Below are 21416 nucleotides of genomic sequence, written 5' to 3' on the forward strand. Positions count from 1 at the left end.
CTTCAGAGCCGGGGATAAATGGTTTTCTCCTATAAACAGTCAGCAAATGAACAGAGAACAATCTTATTTAGGCACAAGTAATAAAGATCTTGCAAATAGATTTCCTCTTCCCTATAGCTCTTTGCAACCACATCATCCATTTTTATTTAATTCTGATAAAACTCACGTCCGATGAAGTGGCGGCAGGGGGAGGGACTGGGGGTGGGGGACTAAACGGTCCCCTGAGGGACATGGGTCTAGTTCAATTCCAAACAATAATTGTGTTTCCTGTTATCTAAGGGGTAAATGCACAGTAGTGGCGATTCTGTTTAAAGTGAGCAGAATCTGCTGAAGTAAAAGGATTGCTATTACTGGAACCGGGTAATTTGAGCACCGCTCAAAAGTATAGGATAAAAATTTAAGCCCAGATTAGAGAGTTCTGCCCAGGGGAAATGAAAGTAAACAGAAACTGAAGCGACGGAGCTGTTGAAACAATAAAATATGGTTGAACTTTGATCATCAGGAAGCCCTTAAAATGTCAGGTGTGCACAATCCAAGAGCTGTTAATTAGGTGGTGGATTCCATCACGGACGTCGCCGCCATGGGTTCACTGCCTTTTCATTAAACTTGACAATGGACGCAAGGCTTGATATTAGAACGATGGGATTCTGTACATGATTCAAGGGCTATATTTAGCGAATTCAAATCCAATAAAATAAATCATTTCCGTGCTTTTGCTTTCATATTGAGGGATCCCTAGGTACACCGCAGATCATATTGTGTTGTTGATACAAAGCCCACACAATGAACCCTTGATGTAGACCAGATCCCGAAGGTGTGGGAAACTGGGCCGTGCCTACACTTAGGAAAGAATTCTAGTGTATTTGTCTTATTCCTAGATCTTGGCTGTACTTGAATCAAAGACTCTGTCTCTTCTCGTCCCCCAAAAGAACAGGGAAAAAAAAAAAAAGACAAAGAGTATTTCCTTTATTTTCTAAAATTATTTCCAGTTATTCCGAGTGATTCTGAAAAAAATACAAGTGTGGCCAGTGGCTTCATGGCCAGCTCCTGAGACTGACTCATACATTTGAGACTTTTTTTTAAGGGAGGCATTATCTAGGGGAGCCCTGGGAAAGAATTTTATTCGAGTTGCGAACACGTTAAGCTTTTAAAAATAAGGTTGTGGCCAAAGTTCTCACATATCCTTGAATAAGAGGAATGATTTGGGTTCTTTGGTTGTCACTTCAAAAAACCCAGAAGCAGTTGGAATAACCAGTTCAACACTCCAGTCCGTGTGTAGACAGCTATGTGTGTTTGAGGACGCATTTGGGAAAGCAGAAGTGGTTCTTCCTCCCGCCCCCCATTCCACACGCCGATCTCCAAAGTATCCCCAGTGTCTGCAGAAGTCCACAGACGATTAGCTCTCAGGTGAAAATGAAAATGCCAGTAAAGGACGCCCCCCCCCCCCCCATTCCAAGGACCCAGAAACAAACTTTCAAACAAAAAGGTCTTACCCAAATTTCATTAGAAAGGAAATAGGTCCTTATGACAAAAGAAAACAGAAGCCGGTGGGAGAGGTAGAGACGAGGAGCGTGCTTAACTTGAAAATGATTAATCAATGCCCTTGCTTCCTTAATTTCCAGCTGTAGAAATATGCCGAGGGGGGGGAAAGCCTAATAAGTGTAGGGAAGAGTGTTATTTTGACTCCAAGTCTGTGGATGGGGTGGGGGGTGGGACAGGAATTCGGGCCCCTCCCTAACAACAGCAGAAAGGCTTTTGCTGTATCCGTTCCCAGACTATAAACATTGAAAGACTCCTCGCCAAGCACATAATAAAATTTTCCTCTCTTTCTCTCTCCCTCTCTCTCCTGCCCGCCCCCCTTCTCTCTCTGTCTCTCAAACTCCCTCTCTGATTTCCTGTAGTTGGTACTATTCACATGTAAATCGTGATGAGTATTAGCCTGGTCTCCTACGTAAAAAAATGCTGAATTTTTCCGGAAGTATCCAAAGCTTCCTGCTGAGAAGAAAGCATCTTTGAGGAGATGTTTTACCGGCTGAGAAACGTATGTTCGTTTCAGCAATTGTTAGATCTGAAACAAGCATATGAAAAACGATCCACTGATAATGATCACAAGAGATGTTACCCAGGAAAAGCCCGTTTCTACAACAGAAAAGGAACAAACACAGCATTCTTAACTGAAAACTCGAAGGAGGGTATTGCATAATAAATCATGAATCTAATCCAAAAGTCAAACAATGTTTGCTCCAAAAGGTGACACTCTGAAATTTTTCTACAACTGGTTTAGATCAAGAAGCGAATTTTCTCTCTTTCACTTGGTAAGTAAACACTGACTCTAAGTGTCTTTTAAGAGATGAATCATTTAGCCCCGCATCTGACAAGGGATTAGGTCATTTGTTTGTTTCTGGGATATATTCTGCCCTTGATTATAACTGGGCTCCACGATTTGTTCAAACACTTTCTGGCAATTCCTGATTTGTTAAGACAAAGACCAGAAGCTTAAATCCCACGGAATTAACCGGTTGGGTTATTACCAGGATGGAACAGAGCCAGAAAGCGGAGAACACACCTACCGTGCAGTGTTGGGACACAATGTCTGCCTTCATAGGCATAGTATCTTTTCTAGAACTCTTACCCACAGTTAGCTCGATGAACTGGAAATGGCTTTGATTTTTTATTTTTAACAGCAGGAGCAGAAAACAATTGTAATAAACGAGGTGAGCAATTCTTTTGCCTCTTAGAATATACTAGAAAATAAAAGTAGCTATCCTCTTTCTTACAGCATTAAGAACTGTAACGTAATCTCTACATTAACCAACAAACCAAAAAGAGAGAAGGTAAGGGAGGAGAAAGAGGCAGAGAAGGAAGAAAAGAAGGAAAGAAAAAAAACAATATGACACTCCGCAGATACAGAATAAATAACGCAGAAATCACATCTGGATGGGCTCTTCTGAAAAATTGGAAGTCACCCAAGTAGCTTCCGTATTCGATGCATTGAAGAGGGCAGTTAACTCATTCCTGCTATTTGCACGACGTTCATAGCTTACCCAAGACTCTGACATACGTCATCGAGTCGTGTGTCTGATACCATTAATCATCTTTTATATTGAAGGAAGCCAATGGTTAAAGCGATTAAGTAACTTAAGGAAGATCCCGCACCTAGCGCTAGAATGAACCAAAATAAACCTTGCTGTTTCAGTCTTAGGTTACAGCTCTTACCGTGACACCACAGAGTTGTCACCTTTCTGGTTCTGTTCTGACGTTTGTGTATATAGTGTCCCGGGGTCCGCCAGTCTTTATGCAGCACTTCCCCAAATTACTTTGTAAGATGGAAGCAGCTGAATTGTACACTGAATTGTAACCACCACACTGGTCTGTGGCATCATTCCAGATCCCAACTGTATCCACCTCCCTCCTGCTCTCGGAAAGCATGTTGGGATGAGTGGTAGCCTATATGCCTACCCAGGATCCCTTCCTATAGAAAACTACTCTCCTGCCATAGGACTGGTTTTCCAGGGTGCCGATTTTGCCCTCCAGGGGACATCTGGCAACATCTGGAGACACTTTCGGTTGTCACAATGGGTGAAGGGGGTAGGAAGTACCGGCATCTAGCGGGTAGTCACAAAGGATACTGCTAAACATCGACAGTGCACGGGGCGGCCCCCACAGCAAAGAATGACAAGACCCAGAATATCTGTGTGGCCAAGAACTAGAAACCTTCCTCCACGGGAGCCTTGCTCAAGTCGCATGGCCCTGTGGGCCTGACCTCCTGACCCAACACCAAGGGTGGGCACGAAACCCAAGCCTGGCCAGGTGGGGTACCACTCCACACAGATCTTTAGCCAGAGATATCAGAAAAAGTGTTCTCTTCCTCTATGAAATCAAAACCTTAAGGCCAAATCAAAACTCGGCCTTGCCAGGCTGATAATAAGTCAGGGAGAGACAGCTAAGAACTAAGCAGAGGTGCAGGGAGGGATCTGAAGACTTGGTGTGAATTAAGCCCTACCTCCCTCTCTCTAAGCTTTTGAGCTAAGTAAGCCTATAAACTCCACTTTTGTAGAAAGATCCGTTTAAAGAGTTTTGCTTAAGCTAGTTTGAATTGGACTTCCACTTTTAGCAAACAGGAGTCTTGGCTAAAACAGAAGCTGGCAAGTGAGGGTGATATTATTACAAGAATCCCTTAAATATGTTCTAATATTTCTAGAAGCATATCATTTGCCAATGCCACTACTTCAGCTCCTGTGAGTAACAAATAGCACTGCAGCCCCTTAGCCAAGAGTAAAATCTTTTTCATGTATTTTTCTTTTATACTTTTTCATGTTTATTACTTATTTTGAGAGGGAGAAAGAGAGAGAAGGAGAGAACAGGGGAGAAGCAGAGAGAGAGAGAGAGAGAGAGAGAGAATCCCAGGCAGACTCTGTGCTGTCATTGAAGAGCCTGATGCAGGGTTCGATCTCATGAGCCAGGAGACCATGACCTGAGCAGAAATCAAGAGTCAGGTGCTTAACTGACGGAGCCACCCAGGCACCCCTTTCCATGTATTTTTTTAATGTTTACTTATTTTTGAGAGAGAGACAGACAGAGTGTGAGCAGGGGAGGGACAGAGACACAGGATCCGAAGCAGGCTCCAGGCTCTGAGCTGTCAGCACAGAGCCCCACACGGGGCTCAAACTCACAAACCTCAAGATCATGACCTGAGGCGAAGCCAACGCTTAACTGACTGAGCCACGCAGGCGCCCTTCCACATTTTTTTTTTTAAAAATAAAGGATTACCAGAGTCACCAATCTCCTGTTTCCCGTCAGTTGGACAGGGACAAGACAACGCTCATTGGCCAAATCAAAGACGTAGTACTGGAACTGAGCAGTTACAGATACCAGTTTCATACCAATGTCAGAGCCCAAATGTCAAGGCAATCACGTGGCACGCAGCGTTACACTCCGGAGGAGACCCAGTGGAGCCTTTGACTCATCCAGCATGTTAGCAGTCTGGGTGTTGTAAGGAGCCTCTTCCAGACAACATCACAAGCAACCTTTGGGGAGGTGGGGGGGATGGTTAAAAGGCATCTCATGCTCAGTGTGTGTGGGGAAGGGAAACACACACGGGGCCTCAGAAGGGTCCTGCCTCCGTGGAGGGGGGAGCGGGTGTGTGATGCCCCCAGGCACTGAGTGCAGCTCTGGGCACGTCTAACAAAATCTTAAAAGCAAGACCCTAGAGGGGCGCCTGGGTGGCTTAGTCGGTTAAGCGTCCGACTTTTGCTTGGGTCATGATCTCGCGGTTCGTGGGTTCGAGCCCCGCGTCGGGCTCTGTGCTGACTGCCGGCTCAGAGCCTGGAGCCTGTTTCAATCTGTGACTCCCTCTCTCTCTGACCCTCCCCTGCTCATGCTGTCTCTGTCTCTCTCTCCTAGAAATAAATAAAACATTAAAAAAAAAATTTAAAAAAAAAAAAAAAAAGCAAGACCCTAGAGGATCAAACTGTTTTGGGGTAACTGAACTCAGGACCCTGTGACTTGAGCAGGATGCCTGTGGAGAAGGGTTTCATCCTTAGCAGCGCTGAACAAAGCTTGAAAATATGAAGAACAAACCTACAGACCATTCACAGAAACATAAAAACATCCTGCAGCAAGGTAAAACGCGTGCCTGGCCAACGATTAAAAAAAAAAAAAATTGCCAGGCGCGCAGAGATGGAGGAAAACGCCACCCAGCCGATACCTGTGGAGCAGACTTGCCCAGGGGGCCCACGGAGCCGTGGGAAATAAACCATGGATGTTTTAAGCCTCAAGTTTGGGGATGGTTTGTTAAACAATAAAGAGCTGGGGGGAAAAAAGAAAGAAAGAAACATCTTCTCTCCCCTGGATGGTTATACTCGCCTCCAGACTGGTTTTCCTGAGTCCATTCTTCCCTCCCGTAAAGATCTCAATAGCAGCCAGAGTGGTTTTGTGATCTAAACCAGGTAGTGTAAGTCGTGTGCTCCCAACCCTCCCGTGGCTCACCGTTTCCCTCAGAGTAGATGCAAAATCCCTACACCGTCTAGAAGGTCTGCGTCGTCACCTACCTCCGCCCACACCTGCCACCAGTTTAACCCCATCTTGAGGCCCGCCCTCCGGCTCCCCTGGACCATCTGGCACCCACCTTGTGGGCCCCATTCTCACGCCTCAAACGTGTCCCGCCTCTTCCTGGGACGGTCCTCATGCTACACACGACCCTCTAAAGGTCTCCGGCGTACGGAGCCTTCTCTGACCCCCTGTGGGAAACAGGACCTTTCGCCTGGACTTACCCGCATTCCTGTCGCCTCCAAATACTCCAGCACTTCAGGTAGCACCAAACCCACCAGGCACGCAATATGTTTCTCTTACTCTTGTGTTTGTCTGTCCCTGAGGGCAGGGGCTTTATTGATTTTGATTCCCGCTCTATCTCCCCAGCACCCACAATAGTCTATGACCTGTAGTAGGAAATCAATCAAAACATCTGTTGAATGAGAGTGCCTGGGTGGCTGAGTCAGGTAGGCGTCCAGCTATTGATTTTGGCTCAGGTCGTGTTCTCAAGGTTCGTGGGATCGAGCCCCGCGACAGGCTCTGTGTTGACAGCGTGGAGCCTGCTTGGGATCCTCTCTCCTTCTCTCTCTTCCCCTCCCCCCTCTCAAAAACAAGTAAATAAACTTTAAAAATATATATTTGTTGGATGGAATGAAAGAAGGAAAATGAAATGAATGTATGATCAATTACCCAATACAGAACAAGAGAATGCCAAGGATGAATTTTCCCCTGGGGGTTGCATACTAAGAGGTTAGAAGGACGACATTCTTGTAAATGTGCTTAGCCTCCAACTGCACCTCATCAGCTGTTCTAAATGGCTTAATTCTTGTTAGATTTTTGTCTTCTTTCATTTGCATCAACAGCCTCCCTTATATGCCCAGAGCAAATTTACCAGCAACAGACAGATAGGGGAGCTTGCTCTCCCAAGGCTGTGGGCAAGATTCCATTTGCAAAGGCTGAATCTGAAAAGGAAAGAAAGGAAAAGAGAAAGAAAAGGCATCGACAACGACCGCAACACAAAACCAAATAAAACCAAACAGAAATGTACATGTGACCCACAGGGTAGTACACACGAGTTTCTGGGGAGCTAGACTATGTCAGGTCTCTATCTGGTAGCTGGTTGGCTACTCAGGCCTGTTCAGTGTGTGAAAATCCATTAAGCTTTACCCTTATGATATAGACACATTTCCAAATGCATTTTTGCATAATAAAAATTTTAAATAAGGTCAACATGGTTCTCTTAATAACCTACTTCTTTTATTTATTTTTTTTAATTTTTATTTATTATTTTTGAGAGCGAGAAAAGGAGAGCACGCAAGCAGGGGAGGAGCAGAGCAGGGGAGAGGACAGAAGATCCAAAGTGGGCTCCAGGCTGTCAGCACAGAGCCCGACACGGGGCTCGAACTCACAAACCAGGAGATCAATACCGGAGTCAAAGTCGAACGCTCAACCAACTGAGCCACCCAGGTGCCCCTACATCTTTTTTTTTTTAACTTTATTTTTTTTTCTTATTTATTTATTTTAAATAATCTGTACCCAACAGGGGGCTCACACTCACAACCCAGAAATCAAGAGTCATTTGCTCTACCGACAAAGACAGCCAGATGCCCCAATCTAGTTCTTTTTTTTTTTTTTTAATGTTTTTTAATTTATTTCTGAGAGAGAGAAGGGGACAGCATGAGCAGGGAGGGTCAGAGAGAGAGGGAGATACAGAATCTGAAACAGGCTCCAGGCTCTGAGCTGGCAGCACAGAGCCCCACACGGGGCTCGAAGCCACGAACCGTGAGATCATGACCTGAGCTGAAGTCGGACGCTCAACCGACTGAGCCACCCAGCTGCCCCGCCCTAATCTAGTTCTTAATTAAAAAGGCCACAGGCTGCGATCAATGTTTTCAAGAGGCTTTAACAATCAGGGGTGATCCGTCACTGCTCCCAACTGATCTCTCCATGGAGCAGCCACGTGTGTTCAGTGGAGCATCCACAACTCAGCGTGGTACTGGCTAGGGAGACCTCAGGCAGGAATGAGGAACTGTCTCTGCCCTCAAGAGTGCTTCCTATGGGGTCAGGGCCAAGTGATACACTCAGATAAGCTAACGGTGACAATGAAAATAACAAAAGAATGAAAAACTTGAACTTTCACATGGCTTTTCCCAAACACTATTGCACTTGTAAGTAGCTGGTTTCATTTTTGTCATTAATTTTTTTTTTTTGTAATCTCCACACCCACCATGGGGCTTGAACTCATAACCCTGAGATCAATAGCTCCCTGCTCCACCGACTGAGCCAGCCAGGCACCCCAGTAAGTAGATGTTTTTCAATGCCAAACTGAACGGTAATAAATGCTGACAAACGGAAAACAGCCTAAATATTTCACCCTGGAGGAATATTACGTTATAGTCCCACCATGAAATAGAATACTAGATAGCCCTGAACGGGGCTGAACGGGGAGTGGACGTATATTTCGCAGCATGAAAAGGTGCTCATAATGTGTTTGACTAGAACGTGAGGGAAATCGTGTGTACAACATAATGCCACACACACACACACACACACACACACAGAATAATTCTTTTATTTCATTTATTTTTTTTAAGTGTATTATTATATATTTCGAGAGTGAGCGAGAATGACAGAGGAGGGGCAGAGAGAGAGGGAGAGAGAGAGAATCCCAAGCAGGCTCTGAGCCATCAACGCAGAGCCCTACACAGGGCTCGAACTCACGAGTCTTGAGATCATGACCTGAGCCGAAATCAAGAGTCCGTCGCCCAACAGGCTGAGCCCCCCAGGCGCCCCCCACAGAGAACAGTTCTAAAGAAAATGCACAACCATATTGTCAGCAGCCATTTCTGGGCAGTGAGCGCAGGATGAAGTTTGTTTTCTAGAGCGGAGTTCTAACATCTGCTCCTTCTTTACTCCACTTCCTTCCCTCTGGAGTAGGTTTCACTCCCCAGGGCATCTGCCCATTCACACACTCAAAGATGGAAACACCACTGACACCCGCGGAAGCTGCTGAGGATCCTCCCAAGCCAGGAGAGTCCTTGATCTCTGTCCCCTCTTTTGTGAATGAACACACACCAGCTCGCCAGCCTCAGATGCCTCTGCTCATTCTCGCCCCGCACTTTCACACTTGCTGCAGGAGCCCTCCTCCACTTCCCCAAGGCTTTCTGGGCGCTGTCTGCCCGGGAGACCATCAAGACCCATCTAAGTATCCCACAGCGCCTCAAATACTTGAGAAATAAAGCAAGAGGCCTGTCTGCACACCTTACAAGGAGAAGCGATAACGAGGCCATCCCAAGATGCGTAACAACATGATCAAAACTTTGGTTTCCGTGTACCAGCAACTAGAGGTGAAAGACTTCTAGGATCTGGGTGCCAGATGGTGAAGCCGTGTGCAGTATTAATCAGTCATGTTATTCCTATTTCCCTAGATCTTTTTTGGCAAGAACACCAGTGGTGGAGGCAGCGCTCCGTGCAGAGTGAGCACAGCGGCCGCCGGATATTTGCACGACTCTTGTGAGAGTATATACAGCGCGTGGTCGAAGATACTCCGGCGAAGCAACATGTCGCCAGCGCAGTCCTTCACCCACTCCTCCCCCAAACCTTCTTGTGGAGCATGGAGACACGCAGTTGCTACCTTTGGGTGCCGTGTTGGGTGAAAGCCACACAGGGTTGCCCATGACGTTACTAAGCGCACCTTGAGCCTGTCCGTGCTGAGCACCTACCTTACACGTTCAGGATGTAGTTTGGCTTATAAAACGTGGTTGGCTGCCTTCATGTGGGTCATAGACCGAGAGATGACCAGCAGAATGTGAGGGTCTGTATTTCAGTCACCGAGTGTAGATACTGAGGGCGGCAAGGGCCGCCAGAGCCTTTAATCCAGGGCCGGAACTGGTTCCTGCTGTGTCCCCGGAAGCCCACACGGACTGCAGTTTGGGGAAGAGACTGGGGTGGGGGCGGGAGGCTGTTCAGCGGTGTGTATGTCGTGGTGGACTTTTTGGCGTCATTTTCAAGCATATAAATATAAATGTCGGCAAAAATGCCAAATGTTAACAGTTGACTGCATTCGGTTAGTTTTTTCTTTTGCCTTTGTGAAATTTAATCGTATTTTCTGAATTTTATTTTTCAGTAAATAAGAATTTTTTATACAATTGGGGGAAAAAAACATTTGGATTAGAACTGGTGTGATTGGCAGCTGGCAGAGGGCATTGTTGGATGGAACGATCCACCCTTCAAGGATGGTCTTCCTCTTCCATCATGGTTTTATGACATTATGTTCTCAGAAGCTTAAGGGGACCCTTGGAACTGCACAGAGGCCTGAGAGTAACTTCGAGTTGTCCTGCGGGGCCACAGGCATCTCCTATGTGTTAACTTAATTCAGGGCAATGGCTCTGCTGGATTGGATTATTGTCCCCATTTACTGATGAAGAACCTGAGGCTCAGGAAGGTCAAGTCCACATCACCGGTTGCTGGATGTGCCCTTCGTTAGAGCACAGATTCCCCTTGAATGTGACTGACATTTAGCTCGTTCTTTTGCCTTTTTTTGTCACCCCAAAGGGTGACAAAGGCTTCTTGGCTCCAATGACCTCAGAGCAAGTACACACGTACCTGCTCATGGAGCTGTGAGCCTCTTTCCACCTTTCACGTTCCGTTGGGATTTAGAAAGTCAGTAGAATAGCAGCTGCTGGGCGCAGTGGAAACGGGCTTGAATCTCACCACAGCCTTGAAGTCTCGCTTTCCCCATCTGTAAAATGGGAGTAATAAAAGTTCCTGCCCCATAGCGTCTCGGGAAGGAGGGCAGGCTGCGCGATGTAGAAAGCGCCTAGCTGACACTTAGCTCTCACAAATGTCATTATATTTTTTTATTCCCCCCCCCCAAAAAAAAGACTCCAAGAAAGAATTTGATAATAGGCCAATAGACATGGAAAGAGTCCACACCATTTGACCCAAGAATTCCAGGATTTGAAATTTGTGGTCATACTCAAATAGGGCCAACATTCGAGAAGGATGGGCAGGAGGACCATAATGGTGGTTAAAACGTAGGAAGGTTTCCACACCAGTTGGCCCACAGCTGCTTCGATCCTGGGCCACCACCCAGCCTGCCTTGACCTCTCCCCAGAACCCTCGGGAGCTTCCCAGCGTCCGGTGACTGAAGGGTTAACTCGGGCTTCCCAGGGGACCCCCAGGACCCTGCCCCCACGCCCACCAACTGCCAGCCGCCATCTCATGGGTGTTGGCGAGCGCCCTGACCTGACGCCACTTTAAAGCTGCCTCCTCACAAACTCAAGGGCGTTTCCACGTTTCATTTGCCTCTTTGCATGTTATTTGCTTTATGGCACAAATCTGGAAGTGACCTAAATGCTTCGTTAAATAAATCATGACGTGTCCCTCCTAGTGAAATATCGTGCACCCTTATAAAAAACAAGAAGTCGGCTCTCGTGTGGAGAGAGTAAAGGCAGCCAGAGCAACCAAGGCGGGTCACCGCTGGGCGTATATTGTATAGTTCCGTTTATGCAAAATAAATTGCACAAACGTGTATGGGTGACTCTATCTACATAAAACATGCAATGTGCTTAAAATGACCGCACGGCGGCATTCAGCCTCAAGCACGTGTCATTATTCAGAAGACCGAGATTTCGAGAACCCAGACTGCATCTCCGGGTTTGGTGCGGGACACCAGAAATTGCAGTCTATCCCACAGACTCACGCACGCTTTCAGCCTTTATGTTTCTAGGGACGCCTTGTGTGTAGAACAGCCCTGTGTTTTTTGAGAAACGGTGAGCCATCGTGACTTCCAGGGAGTGGAGCTGAGTTGCGGGTGATAAGTTCAGACAACTGTTCGGTCTCCCTTGACCCGTGGCCCTTTTTTAACATTCCCGGCCGTGCGCATGTTGCTGTTGTTGTTACACTGCTGTTGCTGTAGTTGTCTTGTAAAGGACAGACTGGAACAGGGGAGTTTGTTTTGGCCACTCCAAGCCGGCAAACTTGGCAGCCGGGCCACACGGGACCCTGGGAGGCTGGGGTGTGCCCGGGAAGCACAGGGTTAATGTCCCTGCCTCAACCCTGCAATCCTGCAATTAGGCTAATTAAGCAGCAGTTTCACAAGGAGGATGGAAATGTAATTGGCGGCAGACACCTGAGCTCTCAAAGGTAGATGCTAGACGCCTTCTAGAAGGGTGGAGGCTCCCGCTGGGGGAGAGGCACTCCTTGCAGGGGCTTATCTACAAGTATTCTCTTTCCAGACTTCAGACAAGATTGAAACAAACTACCCCCCCCCAACCCCCACGGGTTCAAGGGTTGCAGCCATGGATGCATCAGCGCAGGAAAGGAGTAAAAAACAAACTAGGGGCTCTCCCTTCACTGACTTTTCCAAAGGGGGGGTTCCCCCATTCATTGAGTAAAAACGGGAGGTCTCTATTCGATGAATAAATACTGGATTCTTTCAGGATGGGAAGCTCGGCACCAAGCCCTGGGGATGGAAGCTTGAGCCCTCAAAGAGCTCCCGGCTGGTGGAAGTGAGTCTGTTAAACTGGCTCAAGCTAGCGGCCTGGGGTGGCTAGGTGGGTTAAGCACCCAGCTCTTGATTTCGGCTCAGATCATAATCTGACTGCTTGTGAGTTCGAGCCCCGGAATCGGGCTCTGAGCTGACCGTGCAGAACCTGCTTGGGTAATCTTTTTTTTAAAAAGGTATACAAGCCGTCTTACAACAACCCCTACCATTTATTGAACACCTGCTCTGTTCTATTCCAGATCTAAGGCTTTTCGGCCATTAATTCATTCAGCCACACCTCCCCATGGACATACACCACCTTCTTTCACGGAGTCTAGGATACATATTTTTGGCTTTGTAACTAGAGTTAACAGACAAATTACAGGATACTTCAATTAAGTTGGAAACACAGGTAAAAGTTGCACAATTGTTTAGTGTAGATACGCACCAAGTAGCATGCCCCAAATGGGATAAATTTATCCTAAAACATTGTTCATTTTTTTAAATCTGAATTCAAATTTAACTAGAGGTCTCATATTTTACCTGGCCACTCTACTGATAACATTTCTAAAGTCCATATAACTCTTAGAATCCATGGGCTATTTATAGTTAGTAACATTTTTCTCTCTCTTCCGGTTCATAAAATAATGTTGCTTTTCAGTGGCTTCTCAGATTGGTGGATGTGTGACATTGTTATTCCCTGCTGACAGATGATCAGACTGAAACTCACAGAAGCTAATTAACTTCTGCAGTGGCTCCACCGCCACGAAGGCCAGGGCACAGCCGGGATTTGCATACAGGCTCCAGGAGCCACGCCTAACTACCTGCATCCAAGTAGGGAGCCGTTAGGAGCCTAATGTCAGAGAGCAGCTAACACTGGATCCTTAGGAGCCCTTTGTTACATTTCTGATTTCTTTCTTTTTGCCCAAGATTCCATAAGGCAGTTTTTGATCTGTGCCTTTATTTATTTTTAGTTTATTTATTTGAGAGAGAGAGAGAGAGAGAGAGAGAGAGAGAGAGAGAACATGAATGGAGGAGGGACAGAGAAAGAATCCCAAGCAGGCTCCATACTCAGTGCAGAGCCCAACTCAGGGATCAATCCCATGAACTATGAAATCACGACCTGAGCCAAAATTAAGAGTCACACACTCAGCACCTGGGTGGCTCTTAAGAGTCACACCCTCAGCACCTGGGTGGCTCAGTTGGCTAAGCATCTGTCTCCGGCTCAGGTCATGATCTCATGGTTTGTCAGTTCAAGCCCCATGTCGGGCTCTGCACTGAGCCTGGAGCCTGCTTAGGATTCTCTCTCTCTCTCTCTCTCTCTCTCTCTCTCTCTCTCTCTCTGTCCCTCCCCCACTCACGCGCTAAATAAATAAACATTAAAAATTTTTTAAATGGAGCTGATAATAGAACCCACCTCTTGGAGCAGTTCTGTGAAGTAGATAAGCATTACGGGCTCCGTACGAGGCAAAAACCTGTACTGTGGCTCTGGGCTTACTGATGTGCAAATACCCAGCTTCTTCGTCACTTGGCAAGTGCCTGGTTTTGTTCATGCACCCGAGGGAAAGCAGATAGATCGAGATGGTGCATGTAGGATGGACAGAATTTTAATATCCTGATGGATGCGTTTGTTCATTGAGTCATTCAGCAAACATTTCCCAGGTGCCTCCATATGCGAGGTTCCGTGCTGAGTGCTGGGAACTTGAGGACGGAAAGACTCCGCAGAGTTTCACCTCGAACTTGGACTTTGGTGGCCTGTGGAGCTGGTTCACCTGAACAGTTGCAATACTGAAGGATAGAAATCTGCCCCCTAAACGCAGATTTCAGGTCTCTTTATTTAAAAAACAAATCTTTATTTTGAGAGAGAGAAAGAGAGAGCACACAAGTGGAGGACAGGCAGAAAGAGAGAGACAGAGACAGACAGAGAATCCAAGCACGCTCAGTGCTGTCAGTGCAAAGCCCAATGCGGGACTCGATCTCCCAAACCGTGAGATCATGACCTGAGCTGAAATCAAGAGTCAGCTGCTTAAGCGATGAAGACACCCAGGTGCCCCCAGTTCTTTTTAAAGATGAGCAGCTTTGGCCACCCCGGCCCTGGTCTTACATGGGAACCACCAGCCAGGCCTGAGCAGCACCGTGGGGACCTGGGTGGCTCCGGCTCCCTATTCTCTGTTGTTCGTACGCAGCCCACTTGGTTTTTTGTTTTGTTTTGTTTTTTTAACCTTCTTAGACACCACCCATCTTGGACACGTTTGGACCTCCAGGAGACATGTCACACTGGAGGCAATGACCCTGGCTGGCTTCCCAGTGGTGGGACGCTGGATAGAGCTAGGACTTCTCCGATACTTGACAGGGCTTCGGGGCAGAGGGAGTCACTCGTGCGAAGCAGAGGGTTCACCCACTCCCCCACAAGGATGCCACAGGCAGGTGACTTCAAAGGTGGGAGCTTCCATGAGTGCTGGGCTAACTGGCCATCAATCTGCAAATAAAAGCACAAGCAGGAAGATGGTAGGCATTAGAGTCGCGTCAGAAAATGTGCTTGGGGCGCCTGGGTGGCTCAGTCGGTTAAGTGTCCGACTTCAGCTCAGGTCATGATCTCACGGTTCGTGGGTTCGAGCCCTGTGTCGGACTCTGTGCTGACAGCTCAGAGCCTGGAGCCTGTTTCAGATTCTGTGTCTCCCTCTCTCTGACCCTCCCCTGCTCATGCTGTCTCTCTCTCTCTATCTCAAAAATAAATAAAATAATAAAAAAAGAAGAAGAAAAAGAAAATGTGCTTGAGCTACATTACATGAGTTCTGGATGGAACAGGAGAGAAAGAGAGAGAAGATTTAATAAGGGCAGCCTGGGTCAGAATTATTTTACCAGTGGTTGTAAGCCCAGGAATGAAACCGAGTTTCCTTAACGGGTCCCGGGCCCTTCCTACGTCTTGTGATGGGGATGTCTCACCTGACTGTGATGCTAGAGAAGGTTGGGAAAATGTGAAAGAGTCAGCCCTGAGATACAACCCACCTTCTTCCTCTAGTACTAAACAGAAGGAATCGTGAAGTTGCACACAATTAGGGACAAAATGGCCACATCAGACATTGGGATCGTATCTCTGTGGCTGTTTATGGTAAAATACTGGAGAGTAAACAGTGTGACGGAGGAAGGGGTATGTGTAAGTTACCTCGAGCGGGCGCCCGGGATGAGTTCGTTACTTGAAGGACCCTGATCAGGAGCCTCCCTGCCAGCGGCTGGCACTTCAGTTCTTCAGTTCTGGAATTCTACACCAGAGGGTTTTCTGGAAGGGGATGCTACCACTGGCGGGGATCTTCCCTGATGGCGGAAGTAAGGCTGGAGACACAGTTGGTTAGAAGTACTGCACAGGCCCCGCTATCGTTGCCTGGAGTGAGTCTCTGGCAAGTCCCACCTGTTACGACTTCTAGAACAGCGCTAGAGGTGCTTATTTCCTTTGTTTCTAATATACTTTAATTGTAAGTTTGTATAACTTAATTTTTACTAATGGCTGTGTTTAACGACCGACTCACACAACTCCTGGCAAGTTGAGGTCAGCCCCAGCCCAGCCCAGCCCGAGCCTGGGCTTCTCTGCCTCTTCCCTGCCTACTCAGCCCCTACACAGCCCTCCCGGATCGCAGCCAAGCAGCATTTGGTCAGGGAACTTTCCATGCATTCCGCCACAGGCCCCGTCACACTGTGGGAGCTAATTAGGTCTGTGATTATTGTTCTGTTTTTCTTGACCTTTTACAGGGTCGGCTCCGTGAAAGCAGGCGTCTGCTCTACCCTGTCTCTCGTGCAACTTGAAGGGCCTGGCACACAGTAGGTACCCGAATAATGTTGTTTAGGGAATGAATGAATGATGTATGAATGAATGAATGCATGCATGAATAAAATATTTCCACTAAGGTTTTCTCTACCTTTTACATGTACCATTTTGGTTGATAATGTACACAAATTAAGTAAAATTTTGTGCCCAAGGAGTGAAACATTTATTAAATAAATGGCCTGCTTCTCAGCTCTTTGCAAGAGCCCAATCTTTTTTTTTTTTTTTTTTTTTTTTGAGAGAGAGACAGACAGACAGACAGAGCACAAGAGGTGGAGGGGCAGAGAGAGAGGGAGATACAGAATCCAAAGCAGGCTCCAGGCTCTGAGCTGTCAGCACAGAGCCAGATGCGGGGCTCGAACTCACAAACCTCAAGATCATGACCTGAGCTGAAGTTGGACATTTAACCAACTGAGCCACCCAGGCGCCCCTCAGAACTGTTTTTAAATGTATAAGGAATGTACAGGCTGGCAAAGAAAACCAATTGTATTAAATTGTAGTTATCCAAAAAAATTTTTACACAAATGTGTAATATGGTAATATATGTGCTTTTTTCATTAACACACTAAATGACAGGATCCAGTAGGAACTCTAATAACTGTAATTTTTTCATCTTTTCTTTTTTTTAAATTTTGTTTATTTATTTTGAGATAGAGAGCATAAGCAGGGAAGGGGTAGAGAGACAGGGGAGAGAGAAGGAGAATCCCAAGCAGGCTCCACACTGTCAGCATAGAGCCCAATGTGGGGCTTTAACCCACAAACTGTGAGATCATGACCTGAGCCAAAATCAAGAGTGGGAAGCTCAACTGACTGAGCCACCCAGGCTCCTCTACTAACTGTAGTTTTGAAATAACAATAACTGTAAATGATACTTTGAATTATCTATAACAGGAATAAGATATGAAAATATCTGGCTTCCACTGGTAACAAAGTTTCAAGTCCTGCTAATGCTACTGTGTTTCGCCTACCTTCCAAATGACAAATGTGATGGAGTTCAGGTTAGGGTGTATCCTGAATTCTACCCAAGGATCACTGGGAGAGTCCACAGACCCCAGCTCAAGGATTCCCGTGAAGAGGCCTTCTTAGCTCCCAGGCTCAAGAAGGCACAGATCAAAGACCTCTGTAGCAGAAAGACACCGTACAGATGAAGAGCCAGGACTTGGTGTCAGCCATTCCCAGATTCAGATTTCTATGTCTGCCTCTTACAAGCTGTGTGACTGTGGACAAGTTCCTTAACCGCTCTGAGCCCGAGTGTCCTCATCTGTAAAATGGGGCTAATGGCAGCCACCTCCAAGGAATTTTTTAAATTTCGTTAAATACACGATAATGTTACATAAGTTCCTGGTGTACAACTCCTCTGTATGTCACGCTCGCCACAAACGCAACCACCATCCGTCACCATGCAATGCTGTTACAATACCGTTGACTATGTTCCCTACGCTGTGCCTTTTATTCCCGTGACTTATTCATTTCCAAGGAATGTTTTGATACTTAAGGGACACAGAACCGTGCATATAACTGAGACTCAGAAAACAATAGCTATGATTTCTATATTACAATGCCAGTGCCTTTTGACCTGGGAAGGCCCGGTGCTTGTAACAGTATCAAAGCGGCTCCTTGGTGACTTGAGGAGATTCCATTCCAGGGACTACTGAGGCTTCAAAACTGTCACATGGACCCAAACAGAGGCCTCATTTATCTCGACTGGATTCTTCTAAGAGGACTTTGATTTTTAGCAGAAAAGCACTTTGATTGGAGTGCGTAGAGTTGAACGGCCCAAGAGAAATACACACTGGTGTTGGAGCCTTGCTGACCGCAGCCCCGTTCCAGACCCTGCCACCAGATAGAGACTCAGTGATCCTGTGGCCCAGTTTGCCCAGGACTGTCCTGGTTAATGCTCGAGGTCCCCACGTGATTATTAGTAGCATCCCTTCTGCTCAGAAAAGCATCCCGGTTTGGACGATGGGAAGATGGGCATTGTGGGCCATCGCAGAGCACCCTTCTCTCCCCGCTCCTGAGACCCTCGTGAGATTCTTCAGAGGGGCAGGTAGCAGGACACAGAATTCAGAACAGAAGCTTGGAGCCCAGGGCGGCCTGGTCCTTTCCTTCCTGGCTTCTGGAATCGTCCCTGCAATAGTGTTGGAGACAAACTTGGAAGGCAACTGAAAGATGGTCCCCTTTGCCTGGGGCTGAGAGGTTTTCTGAGACGCAAGGTTCTTGGTGCTGGAGCAGGGCCAGGCCTGGCAGAGCGGGGCATCTGGTCGTGCTGCCTGGAATCCAGCCTGACTCTACCGTATAGCATTCGTGAGACCCTGGACAAGTTGTGTTTTCACTCTGGGCCTCATTCTCTTCATGTCCCACTGCGAATATTCAGGACTAAGTCAGATAACATTTTATAATATGGATTCGGGGGTGGGGGGGGCGCCTGGGTGGCTTAGTCGGTTGAGCGTCCGACTTTCGCTTAGGTCATGATCTCACGGTTTGAGGGTTCGAGCCCCGCGTCGGGCTCTGTGCTGACTGCCAGCTCAGAGCCTGGAGCCTGTTTCAGTCTGTGTCTCCCTCTCTCTCTGACCCTCCCCTGCTCACGCTGTCTCTCTTTCTCCTAGAAATTAAAAAAAAAAAAAAAATATATATATATATATATATATATATATATATATATATATGGATTCGGGGAAGTAATATGTAATCACCCCTCAAATGGCCTCTATCCCACTTAAAATAAAACCCAAAGTCCTTATTGTAGCTTATGGTGTCCTATACAATCTGGGTACCGTCCAGCTAAATCCTCTCTGGGGCCCTGGGGCACTCCTGCTCTTCCTGCACTCGAAGCTTCTTCCTCCTCTGGGCCTCTGCGCTTGCTGTTCCCTGTGCCTGGAATGCCCTTCCCCAGACGTCCTCATCACGTTCAGCCTCTGCACAAACAGTATCTCCTCAGAAAGGCCCTCCCTGCTCACACGGCCTGTAAGGGCTTCTCCCTCCTACCAACGGCTAACCCGTTACCCCGCTGCGCTATTTTCCCTCTTAGCATTTGTCACTCCCTGATATTATGTAATATATCGGTACGTTTAGTCGTTTATTGCCTGATTTCTCCACTCGTTTCTATAAGAAGCAGGGATTTGATTTTAATCACCAGCCCCACGTCCCGCTGAATGGTGCCTGGCACGGTACGTGGGCTACTCAGTACCTTTTGGAAGAAATGAAAATGTCACACACAGTTACAGGGCCTTCTGAGCTCAGGAATTGCCATCGGGGCCACTCCCCTGCCCGGCTTGGTCCACCAGCCTGTGAGGGTTGGTTGTTAAATTTTCAGGAATTTCTCGAGCTGATTGTTAAACACAACCTTTAAAAACTTAAATTCTACAGGGGCGCCTGGGTGGCTCAGTTGGTTAAGCACTGGACTCTTGATTTCCACTCAGGTATGAATTCACGGGCTCATGAGTTCGAGCCCCGCGTCAGGCTCTGTGCTGACAGCACGGAGCTTTCTTGGGATTCTCTCTCCCTCTCTCTCTGCCCTTCCCCTGCACTCTCACTTTCATTCTCTCAAAATAAATAAGTAAACTTGGGGCGCCTGGGTGGCTTAGTCAGTTAAGTGACCGACTTTCGCTTAGGTCATGATCTCGCGGTTCGTGGGTTCGAGACCCTGGCAGTCAGCACAGAGCCTGGAGCCTGTTTCAGAGTCTGTGACTCCCTCTCTCTCTGACCCTCCCCTGCTCACGCTCTCTCTATCCTAGAAATAAATAAAAATATTTTAAATAAATAAATAAATAAATAAATAAACTTTAAGTAAATAAATAAAATTAAACACAAAGGATATGCTACATGAAATAAGCCAAACACAAAAGAACAAATGTGTGATGCCATTTTTATGAGGTAGGTACAACAGGTAAATTCATAGGGACCGAGTCCCCAGGGACTGGGGGGTTGGGGAGGGGGAGGGAATGGAGAGTTAATGTCTAATGGTTACAGAGTTTCTGTTTGGAATGACGAAAAAGTTCTGGAAGTAGTGGTGATGGCCATGCGACACTGTATATGTACTGAAGGACACGGACTTGTATATTTTAGAATGGCCAAAATGATACTTTGTATGTATATTTTACCACAATTGCATATATACGTATGCATATATAGAAATCAATACTCAACATTCATCACACTCTAATGATTTTCCCATAGTGTGCTCCTGCTCTTGAGATGACTTACATGTATGGTGGCAGTAGTCAGTGATGGTGTTAATGCTCATCTCCCTCCAAGGTCATGTTCAGCGGCTAAAGCTCAGCTGGCATGATGTGGAGAGGAGCTGGCCAGCTGAGCCCGGTCAACCCTCAGAATCATGAAGGAGACAAGTTATTCTTTTTTAAAAAAATTTTTTTAATGTTTATTTATATTTGAGAGAGAGAGAGAGAGAGAGAGCACATGTGTGTACACAAGCAGGGGAGGAGCAGAGGGAAAGGAAGACACAGAATCCAAAGCAGACTCCAGGCTCTGAGTGGTCAGCACAGAGCCCGACACGGGGCCCAAACTCACGAACTGTGAGATCATGACCTGAGCCGAAGTCGGACACCCAACTAACTGAGCCACCCAGGTGCCCTGATAAGCTATTTGTGTGAGCCACTAAATTTGATGTCATTTTTACTCAATAATACCCAGAACAACTGTTTACCTTTAAGCCGCTATATGGGAAAAAAAAAATTCCACCACATTTACACCATTAAAATTGCTGGTTTTCTTGCTTCCAAACGGAAACCTTACCAATTGAGGTTGGACAAGAGTGAGCATTACCAGGCGATTTAGAAACCTGGATTTTAGTCCCTAACAGGCTACATGACTGTGGCTTTCCTCTTTCTCTCTGGACATCAGGGTCCTCATCTGTAAAATAAGATTCATTCATTAAAATAAAATCTGCTAAATGCCATTGTGCGGGGCATTGCAGAGCTTGCTTTTCCTAATGAGGCTTACAGGGTAGCGGGGTCCAACTGTCCAGACAAAGACCAAGAAACAAGCCACTGAGGGGCTCCCGGCTGGCTCAGTCAGTAGACCATGTGACTCTTGATCTTGGTGTCATGAGTTCAAGCCCCG

The sequence above is a fragment of the Hyaena hyaena genome, unplaced genomic scaffold (assembly GCF_003009895.1).
Source record: "Hyaena hyaena isolate Hyena2069 unplaced genomic scaffold, ASM300989v1 scaffold_42, whole genome shotgun sequence".
NCBI classification, from domain to species: Eukaryota; Metazoa; Chordata; class Mammalia; order Carnivora; family Hyaenidae; genus Hyaena; species Hyaena hyaena.